A 25,824-nucleotide genomic window follows, 5' to 3' on the forward strand; every position below is an offset into this window, starting at 1 on the left:
AAAAAAAAAAAAAAAAAAAGAGGAAGCAAGCATCAAAATGCATTTTATTTCCATAAATTTCTGTTGTTTTGAAAAGCCATTTCTGACTCGATTCGAAATACAAGGTTAATACATTCGGTGGCTGAAAAATACTGCCGTCGACCTGGGACACGCAAAGAGAGAGAGAGAGAGAGAGAGAGAGAGAGAAAGAGAGAAAGAAAAGGGACGTAAAATCTCGAAAACGTGATTATCGGTTCCCCGGTAGATTAAAGTGAGAGGAGAAAAAAGAAAAAAAAGGGAAAAAAAATCCCCAGACGCTCCTAATACCGACGATGGGAGCCTTGAAAGGGGTGTAATTGTGCTAGGACTGTACCTAGCGCGCTCGGACACAAGTATCCTCTTCTTCCTGCGTCCCTCGCGGGACGTTTGAGGGTGCAAAACTGTGTACAAGATGAAGCGGCGCCGCTTTGTTGCGTACCTTCGCCGTGCTCCTACAATTAGACTAGCCCTCGTTCTCATTTCGGTGGTCTCTCTCGGTGTTCTTGCAGGAGAATGGAAGAGCGAAAGGAAAGAAACACAAAACAGAAAAAACGATGTGAAGCGATTTCGAGAAAAGGGTAGACGCGTCTATGAACTGGAGGTGTATCGTTTTGATATGTATACACATTGTCCTGACGTAGCCTAACCACGAACGTTTTCGCGTATCACGACCAGTCGATGTTCCCTCGATGATGATAATATGTTCCTTTTACTCTCGTTGTTCGCCGGCCTGTGGAGACACGTAAATTATTTCCGCATCTCTGTCCATCTACTTGAGAAATTATTGCATTTGTATATCGAAGTGGAATTTTCACTTTGTGTGTTCCATCCGATCGTCGAATGCTGTTTCTTACGTTTACAAATGATTGGCGAAGATTTCTTGCCGTGATGTTCAACCCGTTGCGCTGGCAGCTTGGTTCGCGGACCGTAACGAGTGACCGTAACCCCGTATACAATAATTATACAGGTATGATATAATATCGCCGGATCGAAATTATTAAGAAGTAACAAACTTATCGTTTGTCTATGCCCTTACATTTTTAAATATACTATACTCTGCTATACAAATATATTTGATAGTATACTATATATTAAATATACTACGAACTGAGAAAATGTTGCAATTTGGAACAAAATTCTCAACGTGCGTAAGAAGATTAAACATCCCCGGGGGATTATTTTAAAAATCAGTCCACATCTTGCTGAAGAACTCTTTGTTTCCCTTGTCGAATTCTTGTTAAATGTCGAAGGATGGAAGGGACACGCGTGACGATTGTTCAATAAAATGAAACTTCAATTGAAACGTTAAAAAAAAAGAAAGAAAGAAAGAAAAAGTGAATAGGCATTAATTTGAGATATCGAGCGCTCTCCGGAACGAATTTAGTAATAGCCGATGAAAAGTACCGATGCGATATTACATTGAGATCGGATTCGTCACGGGACAGTTGAATTGCCTACAGTTTGCTCGCGATATTGGCAAACAGCGACAGTCATTGATATCGGGCTGTTCAAACAATTTGTCTGTCAGTTTGATTGAAGGCGGGCAAACAATAAATTAACTATAATTACCTTCTTTCCCTGACAAGAGGCAAAAAGTGTGTATATGCGCGATTTGCTACCGCGCATTATCCTTCCTCTCTCTCTCTCTCTCTCTTTCTCTCCCTCTCTTTCTCTCTCACTGTCATCCGCAGAGGAATCGAGCGAAATATTATGCGAAAACTATTCGTACAAACACGCGCAGGACACATGCACGCGAGGACCTCGGGGATAATTGTTGGAAAAATAAAATTGAATGTCGTTTTGGTATGCGTAACTAAATAAAAGGTGGCTATATAGTTGCGGCGTGGCACGACCTCGATGCATTGGTCTGTATACGCTGGGAAATTTAATTGAAACATCACAAAAGCTCGTGAATTCTCTTTAGTTTCACGGCGGATAATTAAAAACCATACTGTGTATGTTGTGATATTCATAAACGTTGTTTCAAACGGGCAAACACACGCGCGCGCGTACACACACACACACACACACACACACACACACACACGCGTACACGTACGTACGTACATACATACACTCGCATGATCCTGAAGGAAGTTTCCGTTGACCAAACGAGAAACTCTCGCGGAATGGGCTAAGGAGGACAAGGCGGGGGAAGACGAGAATGGAAACAAATCTATTTGCACTGACAAGTTAAATGAAGTTAAGCGAATTGAAGATTTCGGGGTTGCGATACTAATTTGTCATTCAGGCATGCCTCAGGGATAATTTCCTGGGATCCTCTACTGTTCAACTATGTGAATTACGCTGTTCGAAGAAACGGAAACATTGTGTAATTCGACGATACATTCCAATACTTCTCTCCCCGGTTCATCAAAACTTTTGTGTAGTACATTTTCAGATTATATATAATTATATGTAATGTATATATTAATTAATATATTATATATAATATAATATAACAAGCATTGAGAGTTTTCTACGACAAGTGTTCGAAATATTTTCGTAAATCGTTACAAATTTCCTTTTACCTTAGTTACGTAAAAGAATGATAAATATAAATTATCTCGAATAAATTTGTGTAATGGAACGAGTAAATACATAGTTCCACAAAGCTCACCTCCGAAACAAGGCTAGTTTTACAAGTTGTGCTATGTACATTTTTTTTTTTTTTTTTTTTTCGAAGTTGACGATTAGATAAATGCATATTGAATTCCAAGTGAGACATCCTGCATATGTCTTGTCAACAGTTGTGAGTGAATTAAATAAAATACACTCTCTTAACTACTATGTTTAATATATATATATATATATATATATATATATATATATATATAAATTGAATAATATATATAATAATTATCACTTATGAATTCACTTTCTCACAGATCAATATTACTTTTAACTCAGACTCGCAATAAATATACTTTTCTGCTCGCTTCTGAATAAAAACGCATCAAGCATTTGTCTCGCAACACTCGTGCCTTCGCTCGACTCTCATGCATTCTCGCACAAACAACATAAAACCAAATTCACAACAGTGATATCACGTTATACTGGTTAGCAAGCTAAGGGAGATTGAAATCTTTTTTTATCTGATTCTGAAAACTCATTCTATCTAATTCCCCGGAGCACTTGGTCCATTTTATGGGAAGGCAGTATGTTTGTTCTCTGAAACCAGCTTAACGATTTCTTTTATCGATACTTTGCTGGTCGTTTTCCGTGCGAAATGAATATCGCTCAGTGTGGGAAATATCACTTTTCGCCATCGAGAGGGAAAATAAGAGAAAATTATCTGAAACATTCAATTCTAAATATTTATATTATACATTAAATACATATTTATACATATTATATATATTTATATTATTATTTCATTATTATACGTTAAATATTATATTATTTCATTATATTGTATATCATTTATGTTACTATTTATTAATTATCTACATTATATTACACATATATTTATTAATTTATTAATTATTTATATTATATTATTTATTAAATATATTTATTATTTTATTATTATACGTTAAACACGTTAAATATCTCGTCCTAACTTCGATCAAATACACGTTTAAATCACGGAATATACACGTCGCGTGTAAACAATTCTAACATAAGCAATTGCCTCCAACACGAGGCAGAGAATGCATTTACGTATCGTTATCAGATGACAATTTATCTACGCGAGATTTGAACGTTTCAACTACATACACAAATATATATAGTTACGATATTATAGATCTTCGTGCATACACGTGTGCCCGATATCCATCAGATCCATATCGGTGGGGTTCAATCGAAACCCTCGAAACATCTTCGTGCGAAACAAAAAACAAAATCCCAACCGAGTGAACAGTAAATGTTTGTCCTGTGAGCTGTGCGAAATTTCGGTTCGCCCGGCACTTTGACTTGGAATTTCTCGTTTTTATTAAAAAGAAACACACACATATATACACATACACGCAAGAAGTTGGTGCCAGTATACCTCCTTTTTCGTAGGAAGAAATTCTGAATGGAGCTGGCCAACTGAAAATTTCAACTTCGCCGGGCGAAGCTTAATAAAGAAAGTTGGTAAAGTCGTCTCTTCGGAGCGGGAGGGGGGAGGGGGGGGGAGGGTGGTGGTTTCCGGCAGGGTTTTGTCGCGTGGTTAAGTACCGCAAAGGAGCTAGGTGTTTGTCCGATGAGCTCTCGCCGGTACAGTACAGTATTGGCCAGCCAGAGAGCTGGTAGTTATAGAAGAAATTCCAATGGGCGAGGGGGCCCACGCTGGCTGGTTAGAATAAGGGCTCGCATTAACTTCCTGAACTCGGCGGGTATCGCCGGCTTAATGAAATTCTCCGTCTGCTAGGAAGACTCTGGGAACAACTTCGCGTCTTTATCGTGAAAACGGCGAAGGAAAGCTGCCAACTCCATTTACCGGGGCGGGGGGGGGAGGGGGAGGGCGACTGCTATCATTGCGCCAGTCCAGATATGCCGGCAGGTCGTTACGCCCCGAGCAGCGAGCATTACTACACGAGTGAAAGAGGCGCGCGTTTTCCCTCGATGTACACGTCGCGCGATCTATCTTGCGCCCGGGGTGTTTGTGTAAAGGTAACTTAACGATAAATATATGCAGATCGCGCGTGGAAACAGCGTGAAGTCGCGCGTAGGATACCGCGCGGGATGCGAGAGAGATAGCGATGCAAACGCGAGCATATTTGGCGGCCGTAATTTCGCACAACTTCTGATCGCCGAGCCATCAAACACATCCTCTCGGTCTCCGTGAACTTGTCATTTGTTTTCTTTTCATAGAAAAGAAGCGTAAGGACAACAGCGAGTCACATGTCGTACGTGTCTTTCGCGGAGAGACAGTTTTAGTTTGACCTCGCGATCAGACGATAATTCTGACACGCGGTCTTGAAATCAATCAAATGGTCCGAATGAAATTTCGTCACAATGAGGCTTCAAAGGGAGAGTTACGATGATACAGAAATTTCTCTCGTATGATATTTTTATTTCTGTAATGAAGAAGAAAAGAAAACAGATTGTAAATAAATCGAATTGATAATGTGTAAAGTAGGGTTCTTGTTGACATTGGAAATTGTCGTTATAGTCGTTTCAGTCCATTTCCGTTTTAGTTTTTAGGAGGAGCGAGCATTTCAGTGATAACGTTCAGAGAAAACAAATTGTGCGTCATGTACGTGAGAAGTTCAACAGGTTGAGAAATAGAAGATCTTAGATCTGGCTGGTAGTCCGAAAATTGGAGAGAGTCTCTCTCTCTCTCTCTCTCTCTCTCCTTTCTTCACTTCTGACTTCAGTCGTCACCATTTTCTTAAACTTTTTTCAGCATTCTTATTTTACTTTTCATGTCTGGCTTTTCTCTTTCACTTTCCTGATTCACCTCTTTGATTGCCAGACTTTTACATTACGCATTTCCTTCTCTGTTTTCCTTTTTACTTTCTACGACTTTCGTCTGTTCCCTCCTCTTTCTCTACCTGTGTGGAGCAGGTAGTTTTCTTGTTTCTTGTGCATCTTTATTATTTTCAAACTATGGCTCTAACTGTACAGAATGAATCACTTAATTTCTCAAATTTATATGTTCCTCGAGTCACCTTTGACATTGTATAATTCTGTATTTAAAACAATTTTCTAGTCACACTATTTATCTTCGTCCCAGTGTAACTGTAGCAGCCGGGTAATAATGAAAATGTCATAAATGTGTCGTACAATACACTTGACACATTTATAATACACACTCCCAGTGCAAGCTGCAATGGTGTAGCGTTAACCTCTTGCGCTGGAATGACGTGCCACGCACGCCGAGAATTGTTTCTGTCCCAAAATTGCAATATTTTCTCAATTCTAAATATGTTTAAGTATAACTCGGGCAAAGCAAATAATAAATTTACTACTTCTCAATAATTTCTATCCAGTGATATCACATCGACGAGTTTGAAAAGAGAGCGACGAATTATTGTACACGGTTTTGGTCACTCGTTACGGTCCGCAATCAATTGCCAGCGCAAGTGGTTAAAACTACTATTAAATTTACTAGCAATTTTTAAATTGTATATATCAAAGCTACTATATTAAATATCATAGCTACTCTTTTTTTCATCAATATCTATTAATTAACTATAATTGTATATATCAAAGCTGCTATATTAAATATCATAGCTACTCTTTCTATCAATATTTTGTTAATTAACTATAATTGTATATATTAATCTCTTGCGCTGGAATGACATGCCACGTCGAGAATTTTTCATCCCAATATTGCTATATTTTTTCAATTTTAAGTATATTTAAGTATAATCCAGGCAAAGCAAATAATAAATTTACTACTTCTCAATAATTTCTATTCATAGTGATATCACATCGACGAGTTTGAAAAGAGAGCGACGAATTATTGTACACGGTTTTGGTCACTCGTTACGATCCGCAATCAATTGCCAGCGCAAGTGGTTAAAGCTACTATTAAATTTACTAGCAATTTTTAAATTGTATATATCAAAGCTACTATATTAAATATCATAGCTACTCTTTTTTTTCATCAACATCTATTAATTAACTATAATTGTATATATCAAAGCTGCCATATTAAATATCATAGCTACTCTTTCTATCAATATTCTGTTAATTAACTATAATTGTATATATTAATCTCTTGCGCTGGAATGACGTGCCACGTCGAGAATTTTGCTATATTTTTTCAATTTTAAGTATATTTAAGTATAATCCAGGCAAAGCAAATCATAAATTTATTACTTCTCAATAATTTCTAGCCAGTGATATCATACCGGCGAGTCCAAAAAGAAAGCGACAAATTCTTGTATACGATTCGGTCACTCGTTACGGTCCGCAATCAGTTGTCCAGCGCAAGTCTGTTAAAATACCTATGTTACGCCTTTTGCTACCGAGTCTCTCTTTCTCGCTATTCGTTCATTCATCCTTTCCCAGCGGTATTATTCAACACCATGTATCCTTCAGTATTTCTCTTTCTCAAGCTGCGTTTCTTTTTGCACCGATCTTTCAGCGAGTTCGAACAGTTGGGCACCCCCTGAAGTGCCTCCTGCCGTGGCACTGCCAACCCCTTCGAGTAGCACTCGTAACATCTCGCTAATACCTATTATATTAAACTCTTGTTACGAAGGGGACATTGTAAAGGCTTTTGTTGAGTGCAAGCGCACAAAGCCAATTTGAAACGGCGCTTTAATCAAAAGTCGTCATAGTAACCGTGCTGCGCGCGCCACCCGATTAAAACGAGAAACGATTGGAAGGAAATGTTTACGATGATCTACCTCCGGCCAATTAAATGACAGAATCATTGTGCACCGAGAATTATGCTCCCGTACCGTGAGAAAGGTGAACGAGAAGATTGTTGAAATACAATTATTTTTTAATAGCGTTCAAAACGGGCCGATCCTAAATATTTATCTGCCTTTCATCAGGGGGTTTTTCTTCACGCGGCGTTCGTCTTCAGAACGATGATTTAGTTTCTCAGTGGTAATTAAGTAGTAACTATTAACCATCTAACCATCCTGAAAGTTAGAACGTAAACCGTACTCGTCAACAAAGATTAACGATACAATTACCCAAATAACAGAATAAATCTCTTCTTTATTTCTTTATGAAAGATAGATAATAATAGTGGTCAGAGTATTTCTGCAATTTCCTTTCATAGCCGCGATAATTGTAAAAATAGAATGCAACAACGAAGTCGAAACTGAAACGAGCAAACGAAACGTCGCGTCAACGAGTTTAAACGGCCGAGAACTCTTGTCGTGTATAACGCAGACTTTTTTAGCAGAAATCGATCCTCCTCGCGGAATCCCTTAAAATTGCTCGTTAAAATTCAGTTGCCAACCCGGGCGTCGATAACCATCGAGCGATAACGCTTCGATTGTTTCCTAGATAAGGCCCCCTAGATTTTCATCAGGGGCGTGTGCAAGCGGCGCGAGAACAATATCATCGAAAGTAAATTCATCGCTCGTGGGAAAGGAATGCGCGGATAACCGCAAAGACGGCGATGAGGAGGTGGAGGAGGACGAGGGAGGGGGGAAGGGGAAGAATCCATCCATCGTTGGTTTGTGGAGAAACGTGGAAAGAGGAACGAATAAGAAGGAAAAAAAAAAGAAAGGAACGAGAGTGGTGGGAGTGAGAGTAGAGGAACAGGACGAAGAAACTAAGGAGCAAATGTAGAAGAGGAAGAAGAAGAGGATGAGAAGAGAAGAGAAGGGAAGGAAGAAATAGCAGTGGCATCGTGCCAGCGATCGATTGCAAGTATACAGCCGGTGTGGCTTCGAGTTGAACATCCAGGAAGCAACTCGTAGGGAAAACGCATATATCCGGGGTACACGTTCGCGGAGAGTGGTCGAGGGGGTTAATAAAACCTGTCTGCACTCTCTGTATGCACTGCAGATCTAAAGTAAACGTAGTCGATGCCTGTACCACGAGACAAGTTGCGTATCGGCGGCAGTCTTCTCGTTTTCCCTACCCTCTGTCCCTTTCCCTTTCCACCTTCCAGCATGTTACTCGGTTTTCTCATTTTCTCGAAATTGTTTCCTTCTGTTTATCTTCTCTCCCCGTGTAATTCTCTCTCTCTCTCTCGTTTTCGTCCATATCCCATTTTTTCTTTCTCCAATTTCGCTTATTTCGATCTTACCCCTTTCTTACCCCGCTCCTGATTTTTTTGTTTCGGTCCCTTCTGGGTCTGCGATAAAGTAGAAATTTCACTTGAAATTTCACTGCCGACTCCGGGGAGGGGGGGGGGGGGGGGGGGGCAATTCCATAGAGGTTGAATTTCTACTCGTTCGTATCATCGCGCGGCTTGCGAAGAAATTTTCTTCACGCTTGTTCAATGTTTCACCTTTTCACGGCTGTTTCGAATTTCAACAATAATTTCACGGAAGAAATTGAAAAATAATGTTTTCATTCCCGTGTCGTCCCGACGATGTGATCGAAAGAGTTACACGCTCGGTCTGTTGCTCGATTCTTTATTTTTTTTCTTTCTTTCTTCTTTCCCCTTCCCATGATTCGGTGATTCTGTTTGCCTCTTCAGCTTCCTCAAATGATCGATATCTTCGTATTAGAACATTTAAAGCCGATAAAAAAATGGGGGAGGGGCGCGGAGGCCGGAACTTGCTGCACCGAGAGTCGTACTAAAAGTGCTTGTACTTACGACGCTCGCACGATAAGAAAAATATCGTGTAACGTATAAAACGGCCATAAATTACCCTCGATCAATCAGCTGCAGAACTTATTACCATCGATTACAGGCAGATGGACAAAATGTAGGTTTGGCTTCGATCGGTATAATTAATAATTTCTCACGGATCGTAAGGGATGTGTCCCGAAGGCCTGCGATTCGTCAGGGAAGGAGGAAAACCAGCCTCATGAGATATTAATTAACATGTTCCAGGATTAAATCATGTCCCGTGTAACGGTGAATATCGGTCAGAACGATTTACAAAACGTATAGACACAGATTGTCCATTTCGTTAATGGAATATGTCGGTTCGGGGTGGAACAAGGGCGCGAGCCATCTATGTATCGATGGCCGTCGAATATTTCGAAATCTATTGTTCGCTAAATGCGGTTTGATTTTATTGTACCGCATAATCGACCTCGTAATAAGTTAACATTTCGTTGACGAGAAACGTGCCCACGGTGACAAATGTAACGCGTCAGTCGAAACGTTGGGAAAATTCGAGCGCAGATTTAACCCTTATAACGCTGGCAGCAGATTCGCGGACCATAACGAGCGACCGAACCCGTATACAAGCGATTCGTCGCTTTCCTTTTCACTCGAACTCGCCGGTGTGATATTCACTGGATGGAAATTACCAGTTGTTTCGCCTGTGTTACATTTAAATATACTTGAAACTGAGAAAATGTTGCAATTTTGGGACAAAAAAATCAAGTCCGGCGAATTTATAACGATACATATTATTGAGGGATTCAACGGCGGTCATAGACGAAGGCTTGGCTTGATTTAAACAATTTGCGATTAATGGTAACGCGTAGTTAGCCGCTGTTTACGTGACTCGAGCATATGCTTCTGTATATAAGGTGCTCTGTGAATTTCTCTCGTAAGAGAAGTATTATATACTTAATTATAATACGGGATATAACGAGGATGTATCGAGTGAATATTGCTAAATTTGAGTTATTATTCGAGTCTCTCCCTTCTTTCCTTTTTTTTCTATTTTTTTTTTTTTTTACGTTTGTAAAAATATCTTTTCAGATATTCTCTTGCTTTTACGATATTTCATTCATGGAAATAAAATTAAACACACGCGTGTTCGGAGACTACGTTTAAACAGAAAAATTGTAGTCAATGTTTGCCTTGGTTTCTGAGGAATAACATTCTCGCGACAGTTTGTGCGACCCATCCTGCGTATGTACACGTATCGAAAACTTTATGCTGAATTGTGGCAGAGCGAGGAAAAGGGCAAGGACGTAGGAAGGCGCACAGGTGGTGAAAATTTCGTGCCGTTCGACGTCGCTCTCTCCGAGAGAGAATGTCTCGGAGCGTAATTTTATAATAACTGGGCGAGAAGGGGGCGAGACAAGAAGAAGGAGAGGTGGTCCCGTTTCTAGCCCGTCTGTGCTTCGTCGCCGACAGGTTTCTGATCCCGAACCTGATCCGAAGTTGCCCCGAACTTGGCTCTCGTCTCCTATCCTTTACCCCAAGTTCTCGCGTCCGCCAGGCCTCGGCTTACCTTTTACCGTATACGTCTTCTTGGTCAGTTAACTCAATTACCCGGTATCCGTCGTAACAAAATATTTCTTGAAAATTATATCCCATTTCCACCGACGCCGGCCACGATCGAATTACGACTCTTGGCTATTGTTTCACGAATTTCCGAGTTGATTTTCGTCAAAAGTTGCATCGCACACGGCTGCTTCAGAAGGTATTGAAATTCAGAATCATTCTGAATGGTAATCGTTTCTCTGTTCGAAGAACGTCAAGATTGAGAATGTGAAATTCTTCAAACATATAACATTTCGATCGTTGTTTCCCTCTGTGTACAATTCGTGGGTTACCGTGCTATTTGAAAATTAGACGTTTTGTAAATAATTATCACGCAGCGAATTTTTCATCAAAAAATGGGAAAATCATTTTCCCCGTTGTTTCTTTTTCTCTAAAGGTATTAGCTTAGGATTATTATTACTAGGCTATTGTTAGTTTTTCTAAAGGTATTTCTAAATTATATTGTAAATATAAGTGCAACGAAGATTCACGCGTTATCGAAAATAGACGCTTATGTATAACCACTTGCGCTGGCAACTGATTGCGGACCATAACGAGTGACCAAACCGTGTACGATAATTCGCCGCTTATTTTTTGAACTCGTCGATATGATATCACTGGATAGAAGTTGTTGAAAAATTAATGAATTTATTAGTTTTGCCCGGGTTATACTTAAATATTCATACTTGACACATTGCGGACGGCAGACGAGAATTCTCGTCTTTCATGTTTCAACGTTGCGGACGAGGAACGTTATATATATATATTGCCTTGCAGGGTACACGACCCAGGCAACGTTATATATAATTTATATTATATAATATTATGTATTATAATGTTATATAATTTTTCAAAAAGTAGGGAAATTGTTCCCTAACATACTACACCAAGAAACGTTACTAGAGGTATTTTCATTTTATTTAATAATAAGATACCTCTAAAATGAAGAATAATTAATAATTTCAATTATTAATAAAATGATACACTTTTAATTCATTCAATTTAATTAAATAATTCAAAAAATATGAGAAAATACAGGCTATACGTTATATCAGAGCATACCGTCCTCAATGTGTTAATATAAATATAAAGTAAATAATAGTTGAAATCTAAAATTCATAATAAATAGATTCTTAAATATTACTATATTTAAGAATAATAAATAATAAATAAAATAAATAATAGTTGAAATCTAAAATTCATATATTTAATACTTAAATATTATTATATATATTTAAAATTCATAATAAATAGATTCTTAAATAAAGTAATATATTTAAAATTCATAATAAATAGATTCTTAAATATTACTATATTTAAGAATCTATTTATTAGGAATTTAAAATATATATAATAACATTTAAGAATATTTTATCCATGTGAATTAAAGAAGTGCATATATTGTACAAAGTTTTCCCTGTTGCTTCAAAAATGTACGGGCCCTGGGAGTGTGTTGAACACACTTAAAATTGAGAAAATATTGCAATTTTGGGACAAAAAATTCTCGCCGTTCCAGCTGCGCAAGAGGTTAAAGCGAGTAAATCGCGGCGGGGTAACTCGTCTCGTAAAATGCTGCATAACGCTGTAAGAAAGTGATCCCGAAGTAACGCGTTTTGAGCGATAAGCGACTACGTGTAGGCCTGGGCGGCGGAGGTTGATTCTCGTTCCCAACTTTCGTTCCAACTCTCTCCGAGCAGCTGGTAATTCAAGGCATGGAACGGATAATGCCGTTCGCGCGAAAAAGGGCCTCGGCCGATGTACGTACTCGCCTCTCTCTCCACGTATAAAACGCGAACGACGGTTTAATAAAACTCGTCGGCGGCGGGCTCTCTCGGGCCACTGAAAACGTTAGGTAAAACGTGCAGTAACGGGCTTTTATGCCTGGCAAAAGCTCTCGCAGGTATCGACTCGCGTGTTGCTTACACCACGCTCCGCGGTTTTACAAACTGCGCGACGGCCAAGCTCTCTTGCTCGCGCGGTGAGAGTTTTAATGCAGTCCGAATTGGCGTGCTTCAGTCGCCTAAACAACGGCGCGCGTGTGCGTGAGAATGATCGGCCACACCACCAACATTCTCACGCGCGTTGTTGCACTTTTATTATTAGACAAACGAGGTCGCGGATAGAAACATAAATCGCAATAGCAATTGATCTAATCTATCCTCGAAAAGTGCATTTTTCCTGCCTTTCTTTTGGTTGTACATAATTTTCCACAGAGATCGTTCTGCCTGAAGTTGTGAATTATCAGACGATGTTCGTGTATTATATTAGCGTTTTTCAGATTGATAAATATAACTTTTTCTCGAATATATTATTTGCAACAGTTCCGACTCTTTTAGTTTCTTGCTTGTTTGAAAATAAAGATTACTAAAACATAAAAGAGAGTCAAAACCGAAGTAAGAATTCGCGAACATCGTCTGATAATTCATAACTTCAACACGATCTCTCTGTGGAAAATTTTACTCGAGATGTTGGATTATCGTTTGCAACATAAATGTGTTATAAGGTTTATTTAAAATGTTCCTGCGTATGGTAAATTTTAAAGCAACTGGCAGGATGAAATCCATCTGTATGAAATAAACAAAAGTATATTCGGTGAATTCACTTCAATTATTTGTCTGTGTGCCACGTGTTTTGGATCCAGTTGAAAAATTAAACCATTCGGAAATGCAAGTCTTCCTCGAGGATTCGTTGCTAGTTGCTAAACAAACAATTTTTACCATGTATAATGTCCCTCTTTTACGTTTTTTGGTAGAATAACGTCACTGTCGTCGGAATCGGTGCTCCATTTCTAAAACCAACATTATCTAAGTTATTTTTATTACATCTTCATTATTATCTCTCTATTATATTTCTTGACACGATGCATAATGATAGTTTTCGATCTATTCAATCTCAGAGAATACTGACTATTCGACAGAACGTGTTAAATTAAATAGAATTTATTAATAATTTAAGAAATAATTAAACAGTCAAAGAAGCGTCAAGCTTACGTTGGAAACTTGACCTCTTACGCACACGAAGCACGCACCTAATTCTTGATAATTGATCCTCGAACAATGGCTGTGGCATCAATAAACATCCTTAGTTTAAACGTAATTTCCTGTTACGAGTCAGTGAGATCTTGTGTTACTAACGGCGGGGCGGAGGCATCGTTTCACCAACGACGAGCATCAGCGAGCATAAACGATTACGAGCAAATGTTTGCACTGGCGCTTGCTTATCCAATCCAGAGAGACGCACCGTTGCAGGATCAATCGAAGTGAAATGATCCGCAAATGGTTTGTCGCAGCTCTCCGCTGCAGTGACTGTCTACGTACAAAGATCTCTTGTAAAAATATGTTGCGATTGCTAGCGAAGGTTTCTCGCCCGGTTTCTCTTTTAAAATTTATGACCCGATCTCGAGAATCGCTCGCGGACAGCTGAAACGATTCACGGCCCCTTAAAACTGTCAGACTTTGTTTCCTTCCTGTGATTATAAACTGGCCGCGGCGCGGCGCGTGTAAACGCGCCATTCACTGGCGCGCGCGCGCGCGCGAGAACCTGTTTCGCGATTAAAATTAAATTTCCATCGTTGGTGTAATTATTAAATGGCACTGCGACGCACCAAGCATGCATGTATACTTCATTGGCGCGTGCTGCTACGGGCTGAAAACCGGTTAAACCGTATCAACTTTCCGGCCATCAATGAAATACGCCAACTTCCTAGCTAAATGTAGGTCACTACATGAATACATAAATGCTGCCCCCCTTTGTTTCTCTTCGATGCAAAACGGACGAGAATTTTTTGCAGAGCTCGTTTATGCGTGAGAAAAAAAATAAAAATGCAGGAGTGAAAAAAAAAAATTTTTTTTTTCGTTCTTTCTTTTTTTGTCCGTCTGAAATTCTGTCCTGTCGTTCTACAAGTATTACTTTAATACTTCGTGTCGAGCAATTATTCGTTCTACGGATAGCAAGTTCTCCCCCCCCCCCTCCCTCCCTCCCTCCCGAACCGAGAGTTGAGAGAATCGAATTTCGAAATCCTCGGCAACCGAGGCGCAACTTTAACTGATAAAACTTGCCGAACTAAACTCGCACGGCGTGCAACTGTACCGCCATACACTTTTATCGTTTCCTCTCTTAGTAACATGCGCCGGAAACAGAGGAATCGGTCGTACGAACTTCTCTCTCGATATCAGGACGACCGAAAGAAAGATTTCTGCGTCCTTAAATCTCCTCGTGAGAGAATTCACTCGATTGAATAGTACTATTTTCCCCGAATGATAATTAAAGCTGTTACAATTGCACTCGTGTAGTACATACAGAGATAATCATAATTAATAAACGATCAAACCTTTTACTAAATTTTTATTTGACACTTCCTCGAATGAACACATGGTGTGTGAGAAATATATTACTTGTGTATGTTCTGTAAATAATTGTACAATTTTTGTTATTGTTAATGAATTTTATTAATTTACTACAACAGTCGAACCCTGATCGATACGACTGACGTCGGACTATCGTTTGAATTACTTAAAAAGATACGGCCGCTCTCTGTCAGAATTAATATTATAATATATAATATAATAATATAATTTCTGTTTGAACATACGATTTGTATGAATTTACTTATTTTAGTTACCGTTTGAGTTACAGTGATTTGCACGTAGAATATTTCGATACGGTTGTTCTAGCGTTGACAAGTATTTTCATTTATTTATTTATATTAATTCGTATAACAATCAGAATCAAGTATTGTACACACATTTAATAAGACGTAATCCTATACATAATTGCTGGGAAATGTGACACTTGTCATTCCCATTTGTAAGGAACTTGTCATTCCCATTTGTATAAGAAAAAAAAAAACCAAACGAGTTAGTAATGTAAGAGAAATAAATATACGTCTATTCTGTTTAACATACTCTGGTATTGAAACCTTTTTCAAACAAAGTTAGGTCAAAATCTCATTAGCCGAAGGAGGACGGGTCAACCGTGAGCGAATTACAAAGATGTCGCAAGGTTCAATAGCTTACAGCTGGGGTCAGTTCGATCCGGGGTGAACCGCGCGATCAATTTTTTCGTCAATCTATAAATAAACGAGGTAATCCGGTGTGACCCTGTTAAAAGGCTCCTCGTGCGTAACGAGGACTTCTCCAATCAACGACGCATTTTCGTGCCGAGGGAAAAGAGGATTACGACACCGTGATCCTATGACATCTTGGGTGTACGTACGGCTGGATAAACCGACATAAGTAGCCTTCACAATATGTAACATGGTTCTAAATTAAAGCATTAAGTAGCATCATCCAGGGGTTGACGCAGTGACATCCGTAACTGCATATATAGTAGTCGTCTTTGTTGTTCGAGTTGGAGTTTTGGATTCGTGTCTTCTTCAGATTCTGTCAGTTTGTTCGTTGGAATATTGGAACACATAAACTTGAGTGACACAGTGTATAATAATAGCAGTGTGTAATGATAGTATTAGGACCTGAAATCAAAGGAACTTTATTTAAGGTGATACGTAAAATGTATTTCTGTTATTTTACTTCTCCCAAATCTCTTCAGATTCAATTGTTGTTTCTGTATAAATCTGTATAGATTATCGACCTAGGAATATTAGGTACATGATGTATTTTGAGCTGGTAGTTGGCTTCTTCTTTCTTTCTATCCATTTCACATCACATAGAATTCTTGATATATCCACATTCTTCTAGTAGTAGTATAGTATACCTACCAACTAGCCAGATTTGATTTTTGCAGCCATTTACAAAACATTTAGGTATCTTAGTAAAGAATGTTTATAGTTCGAGTGCAATAAATTGTTAAAGTCCTCCAAATATAAGTAAAAGCATATTTCTCATGGTAAATTTGATTGATTATCATCCTACTGTTTTGCTCAACTACTAAGTTAACTACTCCTTAGGTCAATCATTTAGTTGACCAATACAAAACATTTAGATATCTTAGTAAAGAACATTTAGTTCGAGTGCAATAAATTGTTAAAGTCCTCCAAATATAAGTAAAAGCATATTTTTCATGGTAAATTTGATTGATTATCATCCTACTGTTTTGCTCAACTACTAAGTTAACTACTCCTTAGGTCAATCATTTAGTTGACCAATACAAAACATTTAGATATCTTAGTAAAGAACATTTATTTCAAGTGCAATAAATTGTTAAAGTCCTCCAAATATAAGTAAAAGCATATTTTTCATGGTAAATTTGATTGATTATCATCCTACTGTTTTGCTTAACTACTAAGTTAACTACTCCTTAGGTCAATCATTTAGTTGACCAATACAAAACATTTAGATATTTTAGTAAAGAATATTTAGTTCGAGTGCAATAAATTGTTAAAGTCCTCCAAATATAAGTAAAAGCATATTTTTCATGGTAAATTTGATTGATTATCATCCTACTGTTTTGCTTAACTACTAAGTTAACTACTCCTTAGGTCAATCATTTAGTTGACCAATACAAAACATTTAGATATCTTAGTAAAGAACATTTAGTTCGAGTGCAATAAATTGTTAAAGTCCTCCAAATATAAGTAAAAGCATATTTTTCATGGTAAATTTGATTGATTATCATCCTACTGTTTTGCTCAACTACTAAGTTAACTACTCCTTAGGTCAATCATTTAGTTGACCAATACAAAACATTTAGATATCTTAGTAAAGAACATTTAGTTCGAGTGCAATAAATTGTTAAAGTCCTCCAAATATAAGTAAAAGCATATTTTTCATGGTAAATTTGATTGATTATCATCCTACTGTTTTGCTCAACTACTAAGTTAACTAGTTTTAGGTCAATCATTTAGTTTACTAATACCGTAATTAGGTAAAAGTCATATTTGCTCGTAAATCTGTAAAATCATTTCTACCATTGTATTTTAACTGTCATGGGCATAGGAGATGGGCATGTGGGGAGAGGAGGAGAGCTTCTACCTCAGTTCTGGCTATTTCTGTGACAATGTCCATTCCGAATCAACGGTAGAAAATAACCTATCATGGCACGGACTTCCCTTCGGCAATAACTTCCTGGGGTACACTCCATCGTGATGAAATTGGAACTTAAAAAAAAATTTCGACATTCGGGAAAGCAATCCTACTGTATGAGAAATCTCACGTAAATGGAATTGTTTGTGCAATTCTGCAATAAAATGACATAGTGATGTGCCAGGAAAGGATTACAACAGCAACAATGACAGTGGCATAGTAAGGAAGAATGTCCTAAAAAAAGAGGCTGTGATATTCAAGAGATTGGAAGCCAATAATTAATATTAACTTGTTCTCAGATATGATGTTATACAAAAATTACACTAGATCTACTAGTCTAGTAGTCACCAAGTATATAGAGAATTACAAGTGAAAGTAAGGTGAGAATCGAGTAGCTGTGCCGATTAATAAAGCCTGTGAAATAAATATAGACAGGATAATAAAATTTCGACACGTTGCGTACAATTAACAAGAAGCTTCCAATTGCTTGATCGTACACGGATTGAAGAAAACTTTATTCTATCTTTCTTATATTATTCTTTTTTTTTTCAACACCAACTTTTTTTGCAAATTTCTGATATACACACGTTATGTGTGATGTGACTTTTGTTCTAAAAAATTGTAGCAATTTTCCTTTACTAACATTCGTTAACTTTTTTGTCAAGCAATAGTTCGTGGTGAAAGAAGAACCGTTTGCAACGTTTGAAACGATTTACAGAAACGAAGGTAAAAGGACAACGACCGATGATGGGAAGAAGCGAACGACGAGAGGTAGCAAAGAGGTGAAGGAGAAAGAGAAAGAGGAGAGAGAGAGAGAGAGAGAATGGAGACGCTTTGTTTTCCGTGGCGCGATTACGATGATTCTTGCGGCGCTTTAAAATCATTCTGCGAAAGTTTACAAAGGAAAGTTTAAATTGAAGTGAGTTTAATTTTATTACTCGGATGAGCTTTCGTGCTATTGTGTATCGCGCGTCCGTTGCGGCGCCTTTGTTTTTCAAAAGGAGCGACGTCTTTTGCCGTAGCGTAGTATCTCCTCTTCCCCTCCTTCATCTCTCCTCTTACCTCGATTTCCATATCTCTCGTCTAAAAGGGAAATAATTCGTTGCGAAAGTAAATGTAGCGTGAATTCATTAGAGCGCAGTTGCAATGGCGCAGTTAATTATTTCCAGGTGTAATTAATTATCTCCACCTGGTGTATCACTTGACGCAAAAACGAAATTATCAAACGTACTTCTGATATCGTCGTTCGTTTCTGGTGTAAGGTAGTTGCTGCCTTTTAATTGCCTGAAAGAACACATACGTCGCTCGATATAAAACGGCGATGGATTATGTCAAGTGTGAATAAAATGTTTTAAGGTTGTTTTTTTCAATGCCACCCTACATTCTCCCATTCGTTGCGAAGGAGGCAAGTTTATTGTAATTGAAAACAAACGAGTGAAAGATTCGACATTAACTTTCGGTATTATATATCGTTTCTATCGATAGTTCGTATTTCTATAGCGTGAATCGTTCTTTATTCCAATTTCCAATAATTCGACGTGTCGAGGATCTTCACTCGTGGTTATTACAATAGTTTAGTTATTCCGGCTATTTGATTCCAATCTTGTTTCGTGACACAAGGACACGAGGGAAATTCCCATCTATTTAATATTGAAAATTTACGTGAAAGATTAAATTAGATTTGGAACTAATAATGGTTTTTTTATGGATATATATATATATTCAGGCGTGAAAAATGATTTAAATTTATTGAGATTTATTCAAATTTAACCTAATCTAATTTAACCTAAATCTAATTGTGTTAGTACATACATTTTTAATATTTTAGATTAATCTGCGAAAATTTACATTTTACGCAGCATAGAGAGATTTGAAAATTTTGCATTTTTTTCATTGTAATAATAAAATTTATCTTATTTGGCTAATAAAATTTATTTAATTATAATATATATAATATCAATTTATATATTATTATATATATTATATTTATTATACTAATTTCAACAATGATCTTCAATCTAAATAAATTTTTATCAATTAATAAAAAAAATTAATTTAGAAAAAAAAAATTCCATTTGAATGTGGATTTAATCCAATCTCCAAATTTATATTACCATTTTCAATACCTTTCTTTTTAATTAGATTCTTGATTTCTGATATTGAAATCACTCTATTAATTCCAATAATTTTTTATTTAAACTATTTAAATATTTATTATATAATTAATATAATCCTATTATTTTTATTTATAGTATTATTTACGTTAATTATAGAATGAATAATAGGATACTTATATTGAACATATTAATTTAAATAAGAATCATAATTAAACTTTCAAGTTGAAATTAAATATATAACTTCATATTTTAATTATTATATATATATATATATATATATATATATATATATATATATATATATATATATTAAATTAAAGCCAAAAAAACTTTTAGGAGCTTAAAAAGTTGCCAAAGTCGATTAATCAAAATTGAAGAATCGCGTACCACATAATTTCAATCACTTATGGTTCTCTTTCTATTCTTCTAGAATATTCATATCTCGAACGTCGGCAGATTCGTTTCCCACGGTTGACCGCACGCAATTTTGTCAGAGTGTAATTTTCACACATCGATAGTACATATCGAATCTGCGTTCCATCTCATCGTGCCGTTTAATTATTAAAGAGAAAACGTAGCGGATGATGGTTCGTAGAGGCTGCGTCAAATCTTGTTCGATATAACTCTATCGATCGCGGTGGAAGCGTCGAGCGCCATTTTGAACCTAATTCGTCTAATATCGCAGACAGGCAGGGGAGATCGTTAAGATGTCGCACTCTTTCTCTCTCTCTCTCTCTCTCCCCCTCCGGGAACAACTCTCGATTTCTGCAGAGATTTTCCCTTTTCGTCGACGTGCCTTTTTTTTCAAGCTACGTCCGCTACGCAAAACTGGGCGTGGCACTAGTAGTAGATAGCATAAAGTTTCCTACAAAGAGTTGGTGCACGGGCCACCACGTCGACGTGTTACATCTTTCCGGGTTTCTTTCCCAGCTGGGCCGGCTTTCCCAGATCGGTAACAACGCGAAACACGTTTCGCCTACTGTGAAATTGTATCACGTAATTACTACGACAAACGTTTCGGCCAATTTGTTTGTACCGCCGTGTCTGAGATAATTAGAGCGCCGGGCTCGTTCAAGGTATCCTCTCGTGACAGTTCGCCCCGGGGTGAATCAAAGTAACAAATGCGGCGTTTTCGCTCGGCGTTAATTTTACGAGCGCAGGCTGGCAACATTTTCAATTCGCCAGCTTGCAGTGAGCGATGATTTATAAATTGGATATATGTGGCTTGCATATTCGCGACAATTGAATTAACTTTTTTAACGGGGAGCGTGGAGAAAAAAAGAGGAACAAGGAAAAAGGGAGTCAAGTTTTGACGGTCGATTCGAATTTCGGTGTTAAAATACCGACAAATGTCACGAGCGAAATGAAACGTTAATATTTTGGTACGTATTTTGGTACAATGTTGAAATTCGGATGAAATCAATCGAGAAAATCCGAAATCCGCGTGTTGTAGCGTGTGCAATTTTTTTTTGGAGAGGGGGGAGTGGGTGGGTGGGTGCGCGCGATATCCGCGAGATAAAAATTCAAACGTCAGGCGAGGTCGTTTGCGAACTCGTTGTTTCCGAACAGCTATGCGAACACGGCTCTTCGTGAACCGTCCCGAAAAAAAAAAAAAAACGTACAACAAGCCGATGTTATTTCAAATTTACCTCTGTATAAATAATGACAAAAAAGTGCTTGTAAAAATTCGTCGAATCTAATTGCTCTTTGTTTGCGTGTATTTCTCGTCGTCCTGAAAGAAGATGAGAGAAATTTGCATGGATAATTCTTAAAAATACTCGTACAAAGCAACAACAAAGAGAGAGAGAGAGAGAATGAAAGTTCCTCGACTTTCTCGATTGACCGGTGGAAAAATTGGAGATCAACGTCTGATAAAAACAACAGGGGACGTCAAACGAATTTCCACCGTAATTTCATATTCCCCGCGAAAGTAATCCACCTGAGCCCCGCCTCCATTAAGTTTCCTTTCCACATTAATTCACATCTGAATTTATTCCCGGTGCAACGCCGTGTCCACGTTAACCGGCGTGGAGTGGGGGAAAAGAAAAAAAACGGAGCGGTTCGACCTAATTATCCAAGGTAAGATAATAGAGTGTCTTCCATTACGAAGGAAATTTTGTCTGGTAGCATCTGGAAGGAAAAATTTTTATTACGCCCCGGGGATAATCTTGCGCGGGTATGCATTGCAAATACAACGGGGGAATGAAGGAGATGGGAGGACAGTTAAAAAACGGACATTAACCGTGCAGCGAGAGAGAGAGAGAGAGAGAGGAAAGAACATTTGAGTAGGAGTGAGAGAGAGAGAGAGAGAGAGATGATATGCCACGGCTACAGAGATAGAAATAAGGTGAGATGAAATGGCAACGAAAATGAAAACGGTTACGTCTTCGCGAATATCCGTATAGTTGCGGAAGTTTATGCGAGAGAAAGCGAAATTGCCAATTAGCGGGATATTCGTGTTTGCCCCGTGAAATGACAATCTGTCGTTTCCTATGGAATTTCAATCTGAAAGCACAAGACAGTGGTGGCGGCATTACACCGGAGACGCGGAATTTATAAGCTGTTTACCACGATAGTTTTCATCAAGTGTTGTCCAACCGCCGATACGCGCGTTGTCCTTTTCTTCCTTTTCTCTTTCTCTTCGCGACACAACTTCTGAGATATCTGTTTCCTATCTGCAGGTGTTCGTTTGTCAAAGGACACTTCGTTAGCCTTCGTTAGACAGGAGAGAAAGTTTTTTTTTTTTAATCCTGGATTCAAAGAAAAGGTAGTTCCTTCAGTTGGTCATTCCAGGGTTTCATGTTTTTCTCTCCCTTATTTATCATTATTATTATTATTTTTTTCTTTTTTTTTTTCGAAAAGACTCTCTCCAGACTTCTAAGATGGTAATCTGTGCCAAGGAGAGTCTGTGTCGAGAAGCGAACAAGGATAAGAAAGAAGTTCCGTAGCCCAATTGGAAGTTTTTACGGGACTGTATTACTAAGTTGTTCCGCGTTATCGCGAGGCAAACAAGAAATTTCTATCACAATAGAAATCTATATGTACACAACTTTTAATGGCGAGCTCCCTTTTTTCCTTATCGCCAAGGTTTCTGTTGTAACTAGCAGCCCCCTGTTTTATAACTTTACTGTTGAGAGGAGGACAGATAGACCGAAACGCCGAAAGTCACCGAGAGGATTAAAGAATTTCTTTGCAAACTCGGCATTAATGGCACATTCTCAAAAAAAAAAAAAGCATTTACTTTATGCATATATATATATATCGTGCCTGCATTCCTTCAAACAAAATTCCCAAGGCGCGCTCGTGTTGCGCGGGCATGAAGCAACGATCGCGTGCAAGCGCATCGATCTCTCTCGCGAGAGAACAACCTGTTACGACTAACAAAGTAAAATCGGAAAATTTCTCGCCTTCGCACGACCGAGCGCTGTCTGCTCTCGTGCTTTGTCCGTTCCACGGAGGAGGAACAAGAGGAGAGGAGAGGACCCCTAGCTCCCTCGTGTGATAATGCTTCCCGAGAGACAAGCTCGTAAAGGCAGATAATTGCACGCGAAAGTGAACGCTGCTAATCCTCGCATTCAGCAGCGTGTGTATGCGTGCACGCGCGCGATCGCGTTCGCGTTTCGCGTTTGCAAAGCTGAATTCCTCGCGTGACTCGACTACTCAGCTCGCCTCGTCCTGATCCAGTTGGTCGTCGGTGCCCAGCGTGCTAGCACGTGCATTATGTATATACATTTACGCGTACAGTATAATAGATAGAGAATAGTTGATATAACAGAGATATTAATGAATATTCAATAAAAAAAGTTTGATTAATTGGGTGAAATTTCAAATTTTTTTTGTTTCTATTGTTACCATTCAACAAAGGTAATAAAAATTGTTATAAATGATATACAGTTACCCCCTCCTAATTTTATTAGGAATCGATCGTGAAATAGAACAAACAAAAAAGAAAATGTCATTCTGGTTTGATATGTGATGGATTAATTATTGGATTTGCTATTCTGAAATTACCTGGATCTCTTGGTGAATAAGGATTTTTCTATATTCTTATATATATTTTATATATATAATTATATATATTTTTATAATATTTTTATATATATAAAAATTAGTAGAAATAATAAAATAAACATAATTGTAATTATATTTTTAATTATAAAATATGGATGAAAAGTAATTCTATAAATATTATTTTTTGAATGAATTGGATTAGTTGATCCAGAAATATGTAAAATTGTTAAATGTAAAAATACTGTAATTATAATAATTAAAGGTTAACAATACTATGATTATAATGATTAAAGGTTAACAATACTATAATTATAATAATTAAAGGTTAACAATACCATAATTATAATAATTAAAGGTAAATAATAATTAAAAGTAAATAATACTATAATTATAATTAAAGGTTCAACAGTTATTTGACCAGTGTAAGATAATGCTGATATTAAATTAGTAATTACTACTACTCAAAATGATATTCGACCTCATGGTAATACATATCCTAAAAATGCAATTGCTATTGATAAGAATAAAATTATTCTTCCAATTAATCAAACATGAATAAGTTTAAATAAATAATAAAATTATATATATATATATCAATTCCACTCTTTTAGCAAGTTGTCAGATTCTCAAGAAACGAACTTATTTTTATGACTCTTGTTGCAAAAAAAGGTGGCGCAAGTAATGGTAAATTATTGCAAATTTTTACCATTTTTCTCATCTGAAAGAAATTTACAAAATTTCGTTCGCTGCCTTTCTTTTTCCACTTGATCATGAATGCGACTTCTGAAGAATCAAAAACTATATGCACGAGCCAGTAATGCCTGAGGCAGTAATGAAATCGGGTTAAAAAATCGATAACGAAGCAAAATTCCAATCGGTTAATATGACGCTAGCACATGCTTAAGCGGAAAAGAACCTGACCGTAGCCCCTGTGTTTTGAATCCTGAATAATATACGACCAGATAAGGCCGTGGCGCAAAATTTGTTTAAGTGTTATCATTCTCACTGGCTCGAATCCGTTCCATGGTATCTGGTCCTCTGGTGTCCTCTGTTGTCGTGCCAAAATGTGTTCCTTCCAGGCCATTATTTCCAACGATATCGGCCGTTTTTTAACCGGGAATCCGTCTTCTCGTGCATCTGCTACCGCCAGTTCGCGTGTGGTCGTTTTATCCTTTCTCTTTCACTCTCTTTTTAGCCTAGCTCTCTCTCTCTCTCTCTCTCTCACTCACACACAGTGTTTTCTCGTTGAACCCAACGATCGTGATCGAGGGTTTTTCACGCAGACTGAAATTAGTCTTCCTATGAGAAATTGGGATTTTTATCCGATCGATCGATCGGAGACTATTTTAAGCCCTCGTAGATACGAACAATTGTTCGTGTAGTTCAAACGTGTAACGTATAATACGGTGTCCGTGTTTTTACGAGGAAGCGCGAAGCGTGCTTTTGCTCCTGCTTCAGCAATTCCAAAGGACCTGGCTCTTCCAGGATGTGGTTTTCGTCGCCGTTTTTATTCGAGAAAACACGTTCAACATACTAAACAGCCGGTTTGCTCAATGCAAATGCTGTCGTGCACGGTTACACGAATTAAACGGTTCGTTACATCGCCGGCTGGTTTTCCTTTTGTTTGATTGCTGTCAGATGGATGAGATATTAATAGTTAAGTATATTTGTCTAAAATTCTAATTAAAACTCTTTATCTTTTTTTTTTCTTTTTTCAATTATTTTATGTCGCATCAACTTCATGGGTTACTAGCGACATCAGGAGGGATTTTTTTTATATGTTGTTGTAGATCTTGGTGTGTTTCAGGTATTGTAGCAGGCTTGATGATTGTTCCACTGTCGATTAGGTTGTTGTTAATCTTTTCGATCGTCTTTGAAAGACGAAAATCTTTTCGTCATTTCTCGTCTCTTTCATTTTATTTGTTCATTCTTTCTTTCTTTTTTTTTTTTTTTT

At 37.7% G+C, this 25,824-nt stretch overlaps 1 protein-coding gene across 4 annotated transcripts in view; it reads left to right on the top strand.

Annotated features, from left to right (window-relative positions):
* Positions 1 to 25,824, top strand: part of LOC122531908 — a 52,318-nt gene that overhangs the window by 11,619 nt on the left and 14,875 nt on the right. Inside the window, exon 1 of one of the 4 annotated variants that reach the window (XM_043660217.1) lies at positions 21,655 to 21,679. The exons of the other annotated variants lie outside the window; for them this stretch is intronic. The gene's annotated coding sequence lies outside the window, so the exon portion shown is untranslated. Of the gene's footprint in view, positions 1 to 21,654; positions 21,680 to 25,824 lie in introns of those variants that run through there. 4 annotated transcript variants of the gene reach the window in all.

This window comes from Frieseomelitta varia, unplaced genomic scaffold, assembly GCF_011392965.1.
Source record: "Frieseomelitta varia isolate USP_RPSP 00005682 unplaced genomic scaffold, Fvar_1.2 scaffold_139, whole genome shotgun sequence".
In the NCBI taxonomy this organism is placed as follows: Eukaryota; Metazoa; Arthropoda; class Insecta; order Hymenoptera; family Apidae; genus Frieseomelitta; species Frieseomelitta varia.